This window comes from Ovis canadensis, chromosome 9, assembly GCF_042477335.2.
Source record: "Ovis canadensis isolate MfBH-ARS-UI-01 breed Bighorn chromosome 9, ARS-UI_OviCan_v2, whole genome shotgun sequence".
In the NCBI taxonomy this organism is placed as follows: domain Eukaryota; kingdom Metazoa; phylum Chordata; class Mammalia; order Artiodactyla; family Bovidae; genus Ovis; species Ovis canadensis.
This window is the reverse complement of record NC_091253.1, coordinates 95,441,315-95,462,595: the sequence shown is the minus strand read 5'-3', so window position 1 is coordinate 95,462,595 and position 21,281 is coordinate 95,441,315.

The window sequence follows — 21,281 nt, the reverse complement described above, 5'->3', positions numbered from 1 at the left end:
GCAAAAAAGTGAAAAATCTATAATCTAAAAATGTAGTTTACTGATAAAGGAAATTGAAGATAATATAAATAAATAAAAAGATGCTCTGTGTTCATGTATTATAAGAATTAATGTCGTTAAAACGACCATGCTACCCAAAGCAATCTATTGATTTAATGCAATTCCTATCAAAATACTCGTATGACATTTTTCACAGAAGTAGAACAAATAATCCTAAAATTCACCTGGAACCACAGAAGACCCTAAATAGCCAAAGTAATCTTGAGAGAAAGAAAAAGAAAAAGGAACTATAATTCATCCTGACTTCAGACTACAAAGACACAATATTCAAAGTAGTATGGTAAAAACAAAAATAAAAACAGACATAGATCCATGGAGTAAAATATAGCATCCAGAAACAAACCCATACACATATGTCAATTACTTTATGGCAAAGGAGGTAACAATATACATTGGGGAAAAGAGTTTCCTCAGTAAGTGGTTTGAAAATTGAAAAGCTGCATGTAAAATGTAAAAGAATGAAATTAGAACATTTTCTCTTACCACATGCAAAACTAGACTCAAAATAGATTGAAGACCTGAATGTAAGATCCAAAACCATAAAACTACTAGAAGAAAATCAGGCAATACGTCTTTGACGTAGGTCTTAGTAATATTTGGTGGGGGGTGGGGGGTGGGGGTTTGTCTTCTCAAGTAAAGGAAACAAAAGCAGAAAAAAATAAACAGAACATCAACTAAAAATTTGCAAAAACTAAAAACTTCTGTGCAGAGAAGAAAACTATCAATAAAACAAAATGGCAGCCAACTGAGTGGAAGAAGATATTTGTAAATGATATGTCTGATGAGGGGTTAATATCTAAAATATGCATAAAGAACTCAGGCAATTCAATATCAGTAAACAGTCAAAGCAGAAATAGAAACAGGGAGGTAGAGCACAAATGTATGGATACCAAGGGGGGAAGGAGTTGGGCTGGAGAAACTGGGAGGTTGGGATTGACACATATTGATACTATGTATAAAACAGACAGTTGATAGGAACCCACCTTATAGCACTCTACTTATTGCACTGCAGGATCTTAAATGGGAGAGAAATTCAAAAGAGAGGAGAGATATGTATGGCTGGTTTGTTTTGCTATGCAGTAGAAGCTCACACAACATTGTAAAGCACCTATAATGCAATAAAAGTTAATTATTTTTTAAAAACTGGGTAGAGAATATGAATAGGCTTTTTTCCAAAGAAAGTACACAGATGATGGCCAACAGATACTTGAGGGATGTCAGTATCACTAGTCATCAGGGAAATGCAAATCAGACCCACAATGAAACACCACCTCATGCTGGTCAGAATGGCTATCATTAAAAAGCAAGAAATAGGAGCATTGAGAAGGATATAGAGAGAAGGGAACCCTTACTGGCTGGCATGTAAATTGATATAGCCATTATGGAAATTAGTATGAAGGTTTCTCAAAAAAATTAAAAATAGAAGTACCATATGATACAGCAATTTCACTCGTTGGTATATATCTGATAAAAATAAAAGCATTAATTTGAAAAGACACACATTTATTCATTGTATCATTATTCACAAAAGCCAAGATATGGAAGCAACCTATTTGCCTATTGATAGATGAATAAAGAATATATGGTATTTATATACACACATATATGTGTATTGGGCTTCCCTCATAGCTCAATCAGTAAAGAATTTGCCTGCAATGCAGAAGACCTGGGTTCGATTCCTCAGTCGAGAAGATCCCTCGGAGAAGGAAATGGCAATCCACTTCAGTATTCTTACCTGGAAGATCCCATGGACAGAGGAGCCTGGCGGGCTACAGTCCATATGGTTGCAGAGAGTTGGACACGACTGAGTGACTAAACCACCATCATATGTATATATGGACATATACTGGTGAAGAATGTACCTGGCAATGCAGGAGACAGAAGACGGGGGTTTGATCCTGGGTGGAGAAGATCCCCTGCAGGAGGAAATGGCAACCCACTCCAGGATACTTGCCCGGAAAATTCCACAGACTACAGTCCACAGGGTCACAAAAAGTAGGATATGACTGGGCATGCACCATACTCCAGTATACAATGGAACATTACTCAACCATAAAAAGAATGAAATCTTGCCTTTCTCAGCAACTTGGACGGACCTGGAGGGTATTACGCTTAGTGAAACAGAAAGACAAGTACAGAACATTTTCACTTATATGTGGAATATAAAAAATAAAATAAACAAATAAAACAGAAAGAAGCTCATAGTGGACTTGCCTGGTGGTCCAGTGGTTAAGACTATGTGCTTGCAAAGTAGCAGGTGCAGGGAAGTTAGATCCCTGGTCAGGGAACTAAGATCCCACATGCCACACAGCACAGCCAAAAGAATTCTTAATATGTACCACAGCTTTCTTATCCATTCATCTGCTGATGGACATCTAGGTTGTTTCCATGTCCTGGCTATTATAAACAGTGCTGCGATGAACATTGGGGTACATGTGTCTCTTTCAATTCTGGTTTCCTCGGTGTGTATCCAAAAAGTTGACCCTGCCTGGCTCAGAACTTATCCATAGTATGGTAATTACTTCATCTGGGCTTTTCCACAACCCCTATCAACTGCTAAGAAATGTCTTTCATACTACAATTGCATCACTTTTACTGCTGCCAAATCAGTGTTCTGGTATGTAGCTGTAATGATGTCACTCCCAAGTTCAGAAATATTTGATGATGCCATGATTCCTAGGGAATTAAATAAAATATCCTTGTCTTGAAAAAAAAAATTCTTAAATATAAAATTAAAAAAAAAATTAAAAGTGTATACTTAGAAAGAAAGAAATAGACTCAGAGATACAGAGAACAAATTAGTGTTCACCAGGGCAGAGAGGGGTTGGGAGAGGTATACGATCATTTCCGTTCAGGCACTCAGTTGTGTCAAACTCTTTTTGACCCCGTGGACTGCAGCATGCCAGGGCTCCCTGTCCATCACCAACTCCCAGACTTTACTCAAACTCATGTCCATTGAGTCGGTGATGCCATCCAACCATCTCATCCTCTGTCGTCCCTTCTAATGGACTTAGCTGTGAAAATAGGGCCCGTTCTGTCTGGAAAGTTTCTCAAAATTTTGTCCAAAAACTGTATCTGGTCGGGATGTCTGATTACCACTTCTGCTTTATTAAGAGCCATACAGCAGGAGGCCTGTAAGTTTTTATCAGAAACACCTACTTTTTGTGTACATGGTTGTCTCTCAGATACTTCAAATCCACCATATTTTAAACAGAATTCATCATCCTTTCCCTCATTTTCCATGCAGAAATTCCATTCTTCTCCTCCTTGATATAACCCTACAATTCTTGCATACTTCCATCTTGCCATTTCTTTCAACAGACAGCCAATTTGTCAATTCTGCTTCCTTAATGTTTCTCTTCCCTGTTCCTTTTCTCTCCGTGTTTATGGATGCTGCATAACAATAATCTCACTGAAATTTTTAGGTAAGTATTTTAGATAAACTTTCATCTATTTTTTCCCCACTTCCCACAAAATCAGTCCTCCATAAAACCACAGGAATCATTTTTCTAAAAGGCAAACATCATGTAATCATCTCCACAATTTCTGGAATAAAGTCTTAGGTCCTTAACAAGGCCTGCTGTGGCCTTTATTGGGCCACTCTAGACTCATCTCTCACTCACAGAACCAGTCATGCTGAATGCCTGGCCTTTATTGAAATGAGCCAGGTGTCTTCACTTTCATGCCTGTATTCATATGGCTCCCTCAACCAAAATTTACCTGCTTATGTCTGCGTAGTGAAGATCTATTCATTTTCTAAGACCCTGGTCTAACATCTACTCTTACAAGTATTTCCTTGTTGGGGTTGGAAATACCAACTTTCAGTCTTCAGTATACTCTTATTTTAATGCTTCATTATACTTTTATTAACTTATTTTCTCAACTACTGTGCTTTGAACTTCTTGAAGCCAAAATTGTTGTCATTTTTGAGTTTTAAATCCTAACATAGAGGCATCAGAGGGCAGACACACTGAAACCATAATCACAGAAAACTAGTCAATCTAATCACACTAGGATCACAGCCTTGTCTAACTCAATGAAACTAAGTCATGCCATGTGGGGCCACCCAAGACGGGTGGGTCATGGTGGAGAGGTCTGAAGGAATGTGGTCCACTGGAGAAAGGAATGGCAAACCACTTCAGTATTCTTGCCTTGAGAACCCCATGAACAGTAGGAAAAGGCAAAATGATAGGATACTGAAAGAGGAACTCCCCAGGTCAGTAGGTGCCCAATATGCTACTGGAGATCAGTGGAGAAATAACTCCAGAAAGAAAGACGGGATGGAGCCAGAGCAAAAACAATACCCAGTTGTGGATGTGACTGGTGATAGAAGCAAGATCAGATGCTGTAAAGAGCAATACTGCATAGGAACCTGGAATTTCAGGTCCATGATCAAGGCAAATTGGAAGTGGTCAAACAAGAGATGGCAAGAGTGAACATTGACATTCTAGGAATCAGCGAACTAAAATGGACTGGAAAGGGTGAATTTAACTCAGATGACCATTATATCTACTACTGTGGGCAGGAATCCCTCAGAAATAATGGAGTAGCCATCATGGTCAACAAAAGAGTCCGAAATGCAGTACTTGGATGCAATCTCAAAAACAACAGAATGATCTCTGTTTGTTTCCAAGGCAAACCATTCAATATCACAGTAATCCAAGTCTATGCCCCAACCAGTAACACTGAAGAAGCTGAAGTTGATTGGTTCTATGAAGACCTATAAGACCTTTTAGAACTAACACCCAAAAAAGATATCCTTTTCATTATAGGGGACTGGAATGCAAAACTAGGAAGTCAAGAAACACCTGGAGTAACAAGCAAATTTGGCCTTGGAATACACAATGAAGCAGGGCAAAGGCTAATAGAGTTTTGCCAAGAAAATGCACTGGTCATAGCAAACACCCTCTTCCAACAACACAAGAGAAGACTCTACACATGGACATCACCAGATGGTCAATACCGAAATCAGATTGATTATATTCTTGGCAGCCAAAGATGGAGATGCTCTATACAGTCAACAAAAACAAGATCAGGAGCTGCTGTGGCTCAGATCATGAACTCCTTATTGCCAAATTCAGACTGAAATTGAAGAAAGTAGGGAAAACTACTAGACCATTCAGGTATGACCTAAATCAAATCCCTTATGATTATACAGTGGAAGTGAGAAATAGATTTAAGAGCCTAGATCTGATAGATAGAGTGCTTGATGAACTATAGACGGAGGTTCCTGACATTGTACCAGAGACAGGGATCAAGACCATCCCCATGGAAAAGAAAAGCAAAAAAGCAAAATGGCTGTCTGGGGAGGCCTTACAAATAGCTGTGAAAAGAAGAGAGGTGAAAAGCAAAGAAGAAAAGGAAAGATATAAGCATCTGAATGCAAAGTTCCAAAGAATAGCAAGAAGAGATAAGAAAGCCTTCCTCAGCAATCAATGCAAAGAAATAGAGAAAAAGAACAGAATGGGAAAGGCTAGAAATCTCTTCAAGAAAATCAGAGATACCAAGGGAATATTTCATGCAAAGATGAGCTTGATAAAGGACAGAAATGGTCTGGACCTAACAGAAGCAGAAGATATTAAGAGTAGATGGCAAGAATACACAGAAGAACTGTACAAAAAACATCTTCAAGACCAAGATAATCACGATGGTGTGATCACTCACCTATAGCCAGACATCCTGGAATGTGAAGTCAAGTGGGCCTTAGAAAGCATCATTACGAACAAAGCTAGTGGAGGTGATGGAATTCCATTTGAGCTATTTCAAATTCTGAAAGATGATGCTGTGAAAGTGCTGCACTCAATATGCCAGCAAATTTGGAAAACTCAGCAGTGGCCACAGGACTGGAAAAGGTGTCAGTTTTCATTCCAATCCCAAATAAAGGCAATGCCAAAGAATGCTCAAACTTCCACACAATTGCATTCAGCTCATACGCTAGTAAAGCAATGCTCAAAATTCTCAAGACAAGCTTCAGCAATACGTGAACCGTGAACTTCCAGATGTTCAAGCTAGTTTTAGAAAAGGCAGAGGAACCAGAGATCAAATTGCCAACATCCTCTGGATCATGGAAAAAGCAAGAGAGTTCCAGAAAAACATCTGTTTTTGCTTTACTGACTATGCCAAAGCCTTTCACTGTGTGGATCACAATAAACTGTGGAAAATTCTGAGAGAGATGGGAATACCAGACCACCTGACCTGCCTCTTGAGAAACCTATATGCAGGTCAGGAAGCAACAGTTAGAACTGGACATGGAACAACAGACTGGTTCCAAATAGGAAAAGGAGTACGTCAAGACTGTATATTGTCACTCTGCTTCTTTAACTTCTATGCAGAGTACATCATGAGAAACACTGGGCTGGAAAAAGCACAAGCTGGAATCAAGATTGCCGGGAGAAATATCAATAACCTCAGATATGCAGATGACACCACCCTTATGGCAGAAAGTGAAGAGGAACTAAAAAGCCTCTTGATGAAAGTGAAAGAGGAGAGTGAAAAAGTTGGCTTAAAGCTCAACATTCAGTAAACTAAGATTATGGCATCTGGTCCCATCACTTGATGGGAAATAGGTGGGGAAACAGTGGAAACAGTGTCAGACTTTACATTTTTGGGCTCCAAAATCACTGCAGATGGTGACTGCAGCCATGAAATTGAAAGACGCTTACTCCTTGGAAGGAAAGTGATGACCAACCTAGACAGCATATTCAAAAGCAGAGACATTACTTTGCCAACAAAGGTCCATCTAGTGAAGGCTATCAAGGTCCATCTAGTCAAGGTTTTTCCAGTGGTCATGTATGGATGTGAGAGTTGGACTGTGAAGAAAGCTGAGTGCCGAAGAGTTGATGCTTTTGAACTGTGGTGTTGGAGAAGACTCTTGAGAGTCCCTTGGACTGCAAGGAGATCCAATCAGTCCATCCTAAAGGAAATCAGTCCTGAATACTCATGGAAGGACTGATGCTGAACCTGAAACTCCAATCCTTTGGCCACTTGATGGAAAGAGCTGACTCATTTGAAAAGACCCTGATGCTGGGAAAGATTGAAGGCCCAAGGAGAAGAGGGCGACAGAAGAGGAGATGGTTGGATGACATCTCAGGCTCAATGGATATGAGCTTGAGCAAACTCAGGGAGTTGGTGATGGACAGGGGAACCTGGCGGGCTGCAGTCCATGGGGTCACAAAGAGTCGGACATGACTGAGTAACTGAACAACAGCAGCACTGCCTGGGAAACACAGAAGGGCATGAAGACGTTTCCAAAGATAATAGGAGAAAATTGAAGGCCCAATGCCTTTCTGTAGGACAGAACCACCTCTGGTCAGTCACGAGAGTGATATGTGGGTACTATCATCAGGTCTGGAATGGTTTTTGCTACTTCTGTCATAATGAAAGAAGTCCCCTTCAAATTAGGCCATCTTTCCAGAAAAATACTTAACTTCAAGGAATTAAGGCTCAACCTGAAGAAAATGGATCAAGGTTGGTCCTGTCTTTTCAGGTAAAATCTGTAGGATTTACTTGTCCTTTTCCAGTTGTGATTTCTTTGACTTCCCATTTTTAAGAAATAAATTGTCTTTAAAGGTTTATTTTTAAAAAGACAAAGATTTCTAGTTATTGAATAGCTCTTATGAAACAACATCATGATGAGTTAAGTGAAAATTAGAGCCACATGCCTAAAATTTCCCTGAAAAATATACATATATTTTAAAATGAAGGAAGGAAGGAAATGCCAGGAAAAAATATGTTTTTAATTTGTTTGAGTTTAAAACATTCAAAACATATTTTTAAACATTTGCCAAGGATTTTCCAAAAACCATTGGATTTCTCATAACCTCTAAAAGATGTGTTTCTTTTGAGGAATAGCAGGGAACTGGTTCATTTACTAATTCAAAATTCTAGCTTCCAATGCTTTTCTCACACTTCAAAGTTTCTTATTTTGAGTCAAAAATAAAATATATATAATCATGGGTTTAGCAGATGAAGGGAAGGTGTTTATTTCCCTGTCTTTTCATTTTAAGAAAAGAAAAAAAAGTGAATGTCCCTAAGGAATCTGACTTGAATGTTGAAGCTCAGGTGGTTAGTGACAGGCCGATTAATGTCAGAGAGCTTCACCATGGTCCCCACAGTGATTTTTCATCTTTTCCTATAGGATCTGAAATGCTTATCGAAACAACTAATGTGATGAGTAAGGATTTAAAGGAGGTTTTGCCTAGAGAAATTGCTCTTATGATGACTGTTAATGGGCCTTCATCTTTTCAACTAGTTATCAGGGCAAATTCATTTTTCAATTCTAGTGCTTGAACCCTGACCCTGAGAAGAAAGTTATATTATCTTAAAGTTAGAGATCCACACGGTTCAACCATGCTAGAGAACACACAGGACTCTAGGCGTAAGCTATTTCACGCTGTGGTCTGCAGTGGGTATGAAAAAAGAGAATGAGAATAAAGGAAGGGGAGGGAGCGAGTGCTTGTGTGGGTGCATGTGAGTACATGCGTGTAAATGTGAGTGGGGCTGGGGAGAAATGCTTTACATGAGCAAGGGATAGATTTTTATTTTTAACCTCAGTGGAAGCTGTGATGTGATGAAGAGTCCTGTGCTTAAACCCAGGGAGTTAGAGTTCACGTTCATTTCTATCTGGGAAAGCGGGAATGTGTCCGTCACAATTCCTGCCCCATTCACATTTTCCTCAAACTGAAGGTGCCCTTACCCAAAGATCTGGTGGCTAAGCAGCAATACTAAACTTTGTAAAATTCCTCTCCCTGTATGCAGATGATTGGATCGGAAATCTGCACCTGATCCAAGGGCAGCGAATCACTAAGAAATCTAGTGACCTGCGAGGGAGCTAGGAGTCATCCCTGGGAGTCATGATGTATGGAAAGAAAGAAAGAAAGTCGCTCAGTCGTGTCCGACTCTTTTGAGACCCCGTGCACTGTAGCCCACCAGGCTCTTCCATCCATGGGATTTACCAGGCAAGAGTACTGGAGTGGGTCACGATATATAGGCGGGGCTAAAAAGGACACGATGGCTTAAAATATATGAAGTCATGATTTTAAAAGGAAACACCTGAGAGCAAAACAGAAGGAGACGAACAAAGAGTAATTGCATCATCTTAGTGACAATGCGCTAGGGGTGGCCCAAGCCTCTAACAAACCTAGACATGCAAAACGATGCCTTGGTTGCATCGTCATGACTCAGCCTTTTGAGTGTTGTGTTCTTGGCTTTTCTCAAGATTTTTCTTTTCCATGTAGATCCCAAGCAATAATCCCCTTAGGCTGAGTTTTCTTGGAGGGGATATAGGAAATATTCACCACTCCAAACCATGTGCCTAAATGGTCTTTAGATGACTGTGGATCTGATCATAGAAATTCCTTTAGATGATAAAAATCTGGTTGAGTTTTAATAATATTCTTTGCAAGCAATTTGATAAGGCTCCATCTTCCACATCAGTCTTCCTTGCCAAGGGTTCCTTCTATGTATAACATTGAACCAGGTTAACCAGGACAGACAGATTTTGGATAATGTCTTGGAATCATAAATCCAGTTTGGGTGTTTAGCTAGTGGCCTTAGATTCTATTTCTTCTCATAAGTCTCATCTCTCATATTTTTCTCTTTGGGACCCCTTGTGGGTTCATCTTCTGTGGTTGCTGCCAAACCCAGAATCTCTGCCTTTTCTTTTATATTCAACCAACCCTGAACACCCTAGCCTTTCTGGATCTGACTCATAGCTATTTTCTCCATGCACAGGTCCTTTTCAAGCAAACTATTAATAAAAAAGAGAGGAGATGGTCATAAGAATTAAGTATCTACTTACGATTTGCCTGAAAGTACCTATTCAGATACTGTATAAAATGAAACGTAGCTACACATGTTTAAAAATTATAATTCAGCATAAAAGATTATCATCTCATGCCTCTTTGTGCTAGGCATAAAATCCATGGCCTGAATATGTGAATAAAGGTCAGAGAAAACCGTAGAATTGCTTTAATGAAAGAACTTTTAACAGTGACAGCAACCACTTTTAATGATCTATGCTTTAATATCCACAAGCCAGATGACAAATCATTTAGTTTTCACAACATCATTAGAAAAGTTCCACACTAATCTTATTCTAAAATAATAGAGGTAAAAAAAAAATGCTTAAAATCAGAAGGATAGAATGTGGCAATCCTGGACTAGTAAACATGATCTAGTCTCAAATTCCTTGCTTTTTTGCTTTATACATAATTAATTTTTTACCTTACTTCTTTTAAAAATGATCAAACCCACTTCTTTGAGCTTTGTTGACACTACCTGCTCCTGTAAGAGGTCGTGACAAACACTCAGTTCATTCACTCAAGCAGAACCCACTGACTCAGCTCCCAGGGTCTGTTTTCAGGAATGAATTTCCCTTTCCCTTGTGCCTGGGGCATTCTGGCAAAACCTGACTACTTTTTCTAAAGCTTACCCATGAGCTAAGCTTGAAATGTCTGGCCTGTGACTAGTAATGATAACTGCTTAATCAACCAGAGATTGGCTCAACAAACACTGTACTATGCCTACCTACGATACAGACAAGACTGCTAAGATAACTGAAATTAGGGATCCATAAGTATTTTGATTTTAAACTTTTAGAAACTAAGTTCTTTAAAAATATTTGGATAAAAGAAAAATCTTATATCGATATTGTCTTTATAGTTTGTATCCGTGGTCCTCAACTTTACTGTGTGTTGGAATCACTTGGAAATACTTTAAAAAATACTGACGCATAGCTCCCAGTCATAGAATTGTGGTTTCATTGTCACCTGAATATTAGAATTTTTAAAAGCTTCCCAGGTGATTCTACAATGTAAAAATTTGGGAACCAGTGGTTTATATTGTCTCCACTCCAATGACTAAAAGATGTGAATGCAAGCAGGTAGTACTCCATATTATGATAGAATTCGCCAAGTTAAATCTGCAGTTAGACAGTCTGCACTTGCTAGATTTATATGTCATTGCAAGATTTCCTATCTGCAAAACAGGAATAATAATGCAGCCATGAAATCAGAGAACAATTGCTTCTCAGCAGGAAAGCCATAACGAACCTAGACAGTGTTCTGAAAAGGAGAGACATTACTCTGCCAACAAAGGTCCATATAGACAAGCCTACAGTCTTCCCAAGGTCACATATGGATGTGAGCGCTGGACCATAAAGAAGGCAGAGAGCCAAGGAATTGATGCCTTTGAACTGTGGTGCTGGAGAAGACTCCTGAGAGTCCCTTAGACAGCAAGGAGATCAAACCAGTCAATCTTAAGTGATATCAACTCTGAATATTCATTGGAAGGACTGACGTTGAAGCTGAAGCTCCAGTATTTTGGTCATCTGATGAGAACATACAAGTCATTGTAAAATTCCCTGATGCTGGGAAAGATCCAGGGCAGAAGGAGAAAAGGACATCAGAGGATGAGATGGCTGGACAGTATCACTGATGCAATAAACATGAGCTTGGGCAAACTTCAGGCGATGGTGAGGAACAGGGAGGCCTGGTGTGCTGCAGTCCATGGGGTGGCAAACAGTCAGACGGGACTGGGAGACTGAACAACAACAACACTGAGAATGATACTGAGTTTAAATAAAATATGACTTTAAAAGCACTGAACAGTGTTTTATAAAGTGCTACCAATATGTATTTATGCACTTATTTATGTTTGCTGATCAACTTATTTATTAGGTAACTCATATCACAAATCACACTGTGTCATACTTGCTTGCTGTTGATTATTTACTGTTTTCCTCTGGGCAGATGGAATCATAGCTTTCATCTTTCTTTCCTAATGTCTAGTGTAGGGATTGGTTCACTGAAAACAACCAATCAGAACTGTTGAGTAGACAAATATAGAGATGAACTTAAACAAAAAGTATAGTGGAGTAGACAGGACAGTGAAAATGAAAACCAAAAATTAGGATTTGAATTACACTTCTATCATTCATTAGCTTTGTGGACATAAAAAATCCCTAACTCTTTGAGGACTTGATTTCTTCATCTGTAGCCCTTCAGTTCAGTTCAGTTCAGTTCAGTCACTCGGTTGTGTCCAACTCTTTGCAACCCCATGAATCACAGCATGCCAGGCCTCCTTGTCCATCACCAACTCCCGGAGTTCACTCAAACTCATGTCCACTGAGTCGGTAATGCCATCCAACCATCTCATCCTCTGTCATCCCCTTCTCCTCCTGCCCGCAATGCCTCCCATCATCAGAGTCTTTTCCAATGAGTCAATTCTTCGCATGAGGTGGTCAAAGTACCAGAGTTTCAGCTTTAGCATCATTCCTTCCAAAGAAATCCCAGGACTGATCTCTAGAATGGACTGGTTGGATCTCCTTGCAGTCCAAGGGACTCTCAAGAGTCCAACACCACACTTCAAAAGCATCAATTCTTCGGCACTCAGCTTTCTTCACAATCCAACTCTCACATCCATACATGACCACTGGAAAAACCATAGCCTTGACTAGACGGACCTTAGTCGGCAAAGTAATGTCTCTGCTTTTCAGTATGCTATCTAGGTTGGTCATCACTTTCCTTCCAAGGAGTAAGTGTCTTTTAATTTCAAGGCTGCAATCACCATCTGCAGTGATTTTGGAGCCCCCATAAATAAAGTCTGACACTGTTTCCCCATCTATTTCCCATGAAGTGATGGGACCAGATGGCATGATCTTGGATTTCTGAATGTTGAGCTTTAAGCCAACTTTTTCACTCTCTTCTTTCACTTTCATTGCAGTGCCTGCCTGCAATGCAAGAGACCAGGGTTCAATCCCTGTGTTGGGAAGATTCCCCTGGAGAAGGAAATGGCAACCCACTCCAGTATTCTTGCCTGGAGAATCCCATGGAGAAAGGAGCCTTGTAGGCTACAGTCCATGGGGTCGCAAAGAGTCGGACATGACTAAGTGACTTCACTTTTTCTTTCACTTTCATCAAGAGGCTTTTTAGTTTCTCTTCACTTTCTGCCATAAGGGTGGTGTCATCTGTATACCTCTGGTTATTGATATTTCTCCCGGCAATCTTGATTCCAGCTTGTGCTTCTTCCAGCCCAGCATTTCTCATGATGTATTCTGCATAGAAGTTAAAGAAGCAGGGTGACAATATACAGCCTGTAACCCTTGGGCAATGATTTTTCTCATTCAGTGTGTCCTGGTCAGTGCTAAGCACTGGGGCTGTGGAGATGAATAAGACACAAGCTTCTCTCTATGAAAAAAGTCACAGTATTTTTAGATCATTTATCACATTCATTTCATCTGAAAAAATCAGTTTTGAATAACATTCTCCGAAGAATAAGACAAGAATAAGACAAATGAAACCTTTACAGTGCTTTCGCATGAAGCATTTCTTTGAGTTTATGGACAGTCTATGTATTCAAAGTGAAGATTTTTAAATGCCTAAACCTTCAGCCTCAAAACACTTTTCATCTGAAATGAATAGGTATGACTTATACCTAGATAAAGGTCTAAATTACTGAAGCTACATAAAAGGGAGAGAAAAGTTACCCATGTCTGAACTCTTTCCTGTAAATACGTTAAAATCGTTTCCCTCATGTGTTCTTTTCTCCTTTACTGTGTTTTCCTCCTTTACTTACCTCGCATACTTTTAGCAGGGTGTTTTAGAAAAAAAAAAAAAAACATGCATAGATCCAGGTTCAAATCCAGCCTTCACTACATACTAGCTTTGTCGTCTCAGGCATGATGACAAGGATATTCTTGGTTGACAAGTAGAGCTCTATTGGATCGTTCAAGAACCCAGGCTCCGTCTGTGGCTCTGTCCTCCCGGGGTGCAAGATATGACTCTATATCCTTTGCATATAGTTGGTTGTGGAAGAAGAGTTCAGAGCATCTCAAGGGAGGTGTTCACAAGCCCTGCCTGGAAGCAAGGTGCATCCTTTCTGCCCGCATACTATTGGCCGCAGCTTAGACACATGCCCACCCTAACATCTAAACTGAACTAGATGTGTGGCCAGTAAAAAGAGAACAGTGGGGTTTTGGTGACCAGATGGTAGTGTCTGGCGTGATCATCTAAAAGTTGAGGATGCAGAGGACAAGGGAGGGAAATATCCAGAGAGTATCAAGTTAGTATTGAGAGTCAAGTAACAAATCTCAGTTAGAAGAGATACTTGGGGCGCAATTCATGATTGGGCTGATTCCTTTTCGAATAAGAGTAAGATTTTACTAAATATTTAAAAAGCAAGTTGCACCTTAATTCATCTAACCTTGGCCATGAACATCCTCCACTTTACAGATGGGAAAAGGGGGCATAGAGATACCAAGTAACTTGCCCAAGTTAGTAAGTAGCAGCCAAGATTCAAATCCAGGATTCCATGTGCTTAACTATCAGGCAACAGCGCCTTGTTCGGGCTGGCCTCATAGGGACTGGGTCTAAAAGTCTGAGAAGCCATGTTAAATCTGATGAAAGCATTATTTTTATGCAGAATTACACTGAAGTATAGTGTTTAAATCAATAATCAGAGAATGACAAGCTATCACCTTGGAAAAACATATATTTGCTTTGGCCAGTACATGTAGCCCTATCCATGAGATTTCTTTTGGTTGTAAGCAACAAAAAATAATTTTTATTAATTGAAACAGATAATAGCTTCTTTTAAATGATGCCAGGTAGCTGATGCAATATAGGAAGGCTAAAAATAATGGAAGCCTCTTCTTAATACTATTGTGAGTCTTGTTTTATGTCATTTCTGTATCTTATCCTAGATTCTTCTGAAGACAGAGTCTGGGATGAAAGTGCATGAACAGGTAGAATATTCTGGAGGTGATCTCAAGGTAACAGGGAAATGGGGATAGCCAACACTGGATCAAGTTATTGAGCTGGCCACCACCATGGACAACTCTGAGGAATCCTATAAAATGCTCTCAAAGATATTTTCCCAATAGACACAAACGTAAGACATCATCTTCTACGTTTTGCTGGCCACAAGTGGTCCCATGGGTATTAACTTCTCTTTCACTCTGTAGTAAAATCCTACATCAGAGAAATACCAGGTCAGGAAGCAAGTAGTATACCCTGCAGGCCTGAGGAGGGGAGTGATGTCATATTGCATCTGGCAAGGAAGGTGGGTGCGATGGAACTGTCCTGAGGCAGGGGCTGGAGGAAGGAGATGAGAGGATTCAAAGCAGCCTATACTGTGCACCACCTGCTCAGCACCTTATTGCTCGACCCATAGTGAGTACCGAGTGAACAGTGGCAGGCCATAATACCAGCTCTAGCCATACAGAGAGAAGGAGAGAAGACCCCCAGGCTATTCTGCCAGGGCCAGAGGCCCAGGGGCATTGTCAGTAGCACTGAAGGGCAAGCTGAGTGGTCTGGTCCTTGGAGAAGAACCGTGATTTCATATTACTAAATGCTCTCTCCGATTTCAACTTGTGTGAATGTTAATTACTAAAACTTTCATCCTAAAATGATGTAATCAATTAGGCAGTTCCTGGCTCTGAGTGGATGAAATGAATTGCCCTTCTTTCAAAATCACTTATATCCAATCTCTAAAATGTTTCCCTTGATTGGAAGACTCACACGGACTACTGCAAATCATAACGCAAATCCATACACGTGCATAATGCATGTACTGTAGTCTCTTTAAATGAAGGGTGCTTGATTAAAGGAGGATGACGAGAAAGATGAAAATGGGCCAGGATAATCTCTGGAGCATCTTTTTAAAGTCTGCTGGTCAGATATAATCACCCTGCAACTTTGCATTTCAGGGTAGCAAGACCTTACAAACTGAAATCATGCTGAAAACATATGCTCTTCTTGTTAAACCATCATTGAGTACATCTGGAAATCAAAATTTAGAAGGAGGAAGACCAGGCATTTTCTCTTAACAGTGATCATTAAAAAGTTTCTTCAAACAAGCTAGAGGAGAAAAGAGGTAAGTAAAAGTTATTTTTTTTTTAATCAATTTTCATGGTTTTTTCCTCTGGATCATTTGAAGCGGCTTTCTTGTTCTCCTCAGCTTTCCCAAGTTGGTATGTTTGACTATAAGAGACACTGTTTCTGGTCCTGGGAGTCCAGATATTGAGAAAATTTGTTTTGAAATCAGAGGGGAAACTGAGAAATAACCATTTCAGTGTTTGATATGGATTTATTTTTTGCCATGAAGAATCTTGGTAAGGAAAAGCAGTTGTGAAATACAAATGGCTTCAGTAATTTGAATCACGATGCCTCGCTCTGGAAAACTAGACGCTACCTGGCTTCAGTTGTCCACTGGGTGGTTCCACTCTCACGGGGCTGCCAAAGAGAGGGCTGTTTCAACAGGCACTTGCTGTATGAACTGCAGAAACATAAAGGCTGTAACCATTTCAAACTACTTTTCTCAGTGATCAAAATAGTTTAATGATGTAATTAAGTTATATTCTTGAATCCTGCCATTGGGAAGAATGCAGGGAGATGTCAGGGTAAAACTGTCTACTTCTCTGTAATCTTCCTCAATTGGATAATTTAGACATTTGCTGTATCCAATTTTAGCATTTGGTTTAGCATGAAAAATGAATAAAGTAGCAGATCTAATAAATGACTAGATTAATAGAAACCATGGTATAGATAAAGGCAGGGTCCATTTGCCACAGTTTTGTGTACCACTCCCCAAAAATAGAAATGGTAAATCTTAGCCTTAGAAAGATTAGCTGTCAGCTAGAAATAGTTGTTCCCATTTTCTTGAACTAACATGGGTGGCAGCACCTGGAAAAATACCACAAACAGACTATTTGTTCTTATGTAGCAGCCTTAGAATATGAGAAGAATCCAGAAAAGTAGAGAGGAGCCAGACGTAGGAGAAGAAAAGCATCATGGAGCCAGGCCTTTAGGCCTTCCATGGCTTCTGAGATTTTTTTTTTAGTTGCTATTTAAAAAAAAAGAAAAAACTCGAATTTTAAGTAGAGAAGTAACAAAACCTACTTAATCTTTAAAATGTTGTTCTGTTCATTGTGTGGAGAATGGATTTTAGGGAGCAAAGATTGGAAGCTGGGAGTAGCCAGGGTGAGCATGATGGGGGCCAACACTGAAACCTGTATGTTATGCGTTACTTTGCTCAACATTTTGTTTAAAGGGATTTCATTTGTCTGGAATTAGTGAATCAAGTTACAAATGCACTTATATCTGTTGCTTCTGAGATTATTTATATATACACATATACATGTATGTATTATAATTGTTGAGTAGCTTAAAGAAAAGATGCATTTGCCTCATATTGCAAGAAAGACCTTGATGGCATCACTGACTTGATGGACATGAGTTTGAGCAAGCTCCGGGAGTTGGTGATGGACAGGGAAGCCTGCGGTCCATGGGTTCACGAAGAGTTGGACACGACTGAGCGACTGAACTGACTGCACAAAAGTCCAGATATGCCTTACAGTTGCTCAATGTATGCCATACTTTCAGTTCTATTGATAGCATTCCAGAGAGGAGAAAAGACAGGGAAAAGAGGAGAAGCATTTTCTTATCGCAAGGGTTTTATTAGTAGATTTAATGCAGGAAGGTCAAGAAAGTATTTCTCAAAAATATCATTGGAGGAACTGTGTCACATGGGCAACCCTAACTGGAAGAAAGGCTGAGAGGTTAAATGTTTTTCTCCTGATACCTTGCCATTCTGGACAAAATCAGAAATCTCTTAGCACCAAAAAAGAAGTAGTGGCTAACAGATAGGGACAGATAGGGTCTACCACTCTATTAGCAGTGCTCTCTATCCTGTGTGCTTGCCTGAAACACAGCAGTCAGCTACAATATTAAAACCATTAGCACCTTTGAAGATAGGACTTTAAAATCCTGACAGTAAAGATATTCCCATCATCTGTAAAATGATGGGCTTAGTGAATCATTGCAGTAAATAATCTGTAGTACATGTTTTTGTTTTTTTTTTAATGAAAAGGACAAGGCTTCACGGATCCTTGATGAATCCTCATGGGTCACAGCCTTACTGTGGTGAAAGGGCTTGTGTAACTCAGTGGAGCTATAAGCCATGCCATTCAGGACCCACACAAGATGGACAGGTCACAGTAGATGGTCTGACAAAACATGGCCCACTGGAGGCCAGTTTCTTTCCATGAGAACCCCATGGACAGTATGAAAACACAAAAGATATGACACCAGAAGATGAGCCCCCCAGGTCAGAAGATGTCCCATATGCTACTGGGGAAGAGCAGAGGGCAATTAGTAAAGCCTCCAGAAAGAAAGAAGAGGCTGGGCCAAAGCAGAAACAATGCTCAGTTGTAGACACGTCTTGTGGTAAAAGCAAAGTCTGATTCTATGAACAATATTGCATAGGAACCTGGACTGTTAGGTCCATGAATCAAGGCAAATTGAATGATGGTCAGGCAGGAGATGGCAAGAGTGAATATCAAAATCTTAGGAATCAGTGAACTAAAATGGATAAGAATGAGTGAATTTAATTCAGATGACCATTATATCAACTACTGTGGGAAAGAATCTCTTAGAAGAAGTGGAGTAGCCATCAACATCAACAAAAGAATCCAAAATGCAGTACTTGAGTGCAATCTTAAAAATAACAAAATGATCCCAGTTTGTTTCCAAGGCAAACCACTCAACATCACAGTATCCATGTCTATGCCCCTACACTGATGCTGAAGAAACTGAAATCAACCATTCTATGAAGACTTATAAGACATTCTAGAAATAAAGCCAAAAAAAAAAAAGATGTCCTTTTCATCGTAGGAGATTGGAATGTGAAAGTTGGAAGTCAAGAGATACCTGGAATAACCAGCAAGGTTGTCTTTGGAGTACAAAATGAAGCTGGAAAAGGCTACCAGAGTTTTGTCAAGAGAACACACTGGTCATAGCAAACACCTTTTCCCAATAACACAGGAGACCACCCACGGACATCACCAAATGGTTAATTCTGAAATCAGATTGATTATATTCTTTGCAGTTGAACATGGAGAAGTTTGATACAATCAGCAAAAACAAGACCTGGAGCTGACTGTGGATCAGATAGATCATCAGCTCCTTGTTGCAAAATTCAGGGTTAAATTGAAGAAATTAGGGAGGACTACTAGGCCATTCAGGTATGATCTATATCAAATCCCATATGATTATACAGTGGAGGTGAAAAATAGATTCAAGGGGTTAGGTCTGGTAGACAGAGTGCCTGAAGAACTATGGACAGAGGTTTGTAATACTGTACAGGAAGCAATGATCAAAACCATCCTAAAGAAAAATAAATGCAAGGAGGAAAAGGGGTTGTCTCTGTAGGCTTTACATATAACTGAGTAAACAGGGAAGCAAAAAGCAAGGGAGATAGGGGAATATATAGGGAATCAGTTCAGTTCAGTTCAATTCAGTCGCTCAGTCGTGTCCGACTCTTTGCAACCACATGAATTGCAGCACGCCAGGCCTCCCTGTCCATCACCATTCCTGGAGTTCACTCAGATTCATGTCCATTGAGTCCGTGATGCCATCCAGCCATCTCATCCTCTGTCGTCCCCTTCTCCTCCTGCCCCCAATCCCTCCCAGCATCAGAGTCTTTTCCAATGAGTCAACTCTTCACATGAGGTGGCCAAAGTACTGGAGTTTCAGCTTTAGCATCATTCCTTCCAAAGAAATCCCAGGGCTGATCTCCTTCAGAATTGACTGGTTGGATCTCCTTGCAGTCCAAGGGACTCTCAACAGTCTTCTCCAACACCACAATTCAAATGCATCAATTCTTCGGTGTTCAGCCTTCTTCACAGTCCAACTCTCACATCCATACATGACTACTGGAAAAACCATAGCCTTGACTAGATGGACCTTAGTCAGCAAAGTAATGTCTCTGCTTTTTAATATACTATCTAGGTTGGTCATAACTTTTCTTCCAAGGAGTAAACGTCTTTTAATTTCATGGCTACAGTCACCATCTGAAGTGATTTTGGAGCTCAGAAAAATAAAGTCTGACACTGTTTCCACTGTCTCCCCATCTATTTGCCATGAAGTGATGGGACCAGATGCCATGATCTTCATTTTCTGAATGTTGAGCTTTAAGCCAACTTTTTCACTCTCTTCTTTCATCTTCATCAAGAGGCTTTTTAGTTTCTCTTCACTTTCTGCCATAAGAGTGGTGTCATCTGCATATCTGAGGTTATTGATATTTCTCCCAGCAATCTTGATTCCAGCTTGTGTTTCTTCCAGCCAAGCATTTCTCATGATGTACTCTACATAGAAGTTAAATACACAGGGTGGCAATATACAGCCTTGATGTACTCCTTTTCCTATTTGGAACCAGTCTGTTGTTCCATGTCCAGTTCTAACTGTTGCTTCCTGACCTGCATATGGGTTTCTCAAGAGGCAGGTCAGGTGGTCTGGTAGTCCCATCTCTCTCAGAATTTTCCACAGTTTATTGGGATCCACACAGTCAAAGGCTTTGGCACAGTAAATAAAGCAGAAATAGATGTTTTTCTGGAACTCTCTTGCTTTTTCCATGATCCACTGGATGTTGGCAATTTGGTCTCTGGTTCCTCTGCCTTTTCTAAAACCAGCTTGAACATCAGGGAGTTCACGGTTCATGTATTGCTGAAGCCTGGCTTGGAGAATTTTGAGCATTACTTTACTAGCATGTGAGATGAGTGCAATTGTGCGGTAGTTTGAGCATTCTTTGGCGTTGCCTTTCTTTGGGATTGGAATGAAAACTGACCTTTTCCAGTCCTGTGGCCGCTGCTGAGTTTTCCAAATTTGCTGACATATTGAGTATACTCAAGTAAATGCCGAATTCCAGAGAATAGCAGGGAGAGATAAGAAGGTCTTATAAATGAACACTGGGCTTCCTGGGTAACTCTGTCAGTAAAGCATCTGCCTGCAATGTGGGAGATCTACATTCAATTCCTGGGTCAGGAAAGGAAATGGCAACATACTCCACTCTTGCCTGGAGAATCTCATGGACAGAGGAGCCTGGCAGGCTACAGTTCACAGAATCACAAGAGTCAGACATAACTTAGTGCTCTTTCTTCTTTCTTTTTTTTAATATATAGTAACGGATATATTTTATCCCAATCTTGCAATTTAGCCCTCCTTTCTGCAGTCCCCCTATAACCATACACTTTCTAAAAACTTGCCAGAAAAATCAGTAAGTCATAAATACATAAAATAAATAGTTTTATTAATATACTTCAAGTTTCTACAGTATTTTTAGAGAACAAACTGTCTGACCAATGATGGACCTGGTTTCCCCTTCATAGAATCAGTTTGCAACTCCCTGCTGGCAAATCATTTGTTTTAAGAGGACAATATTACATA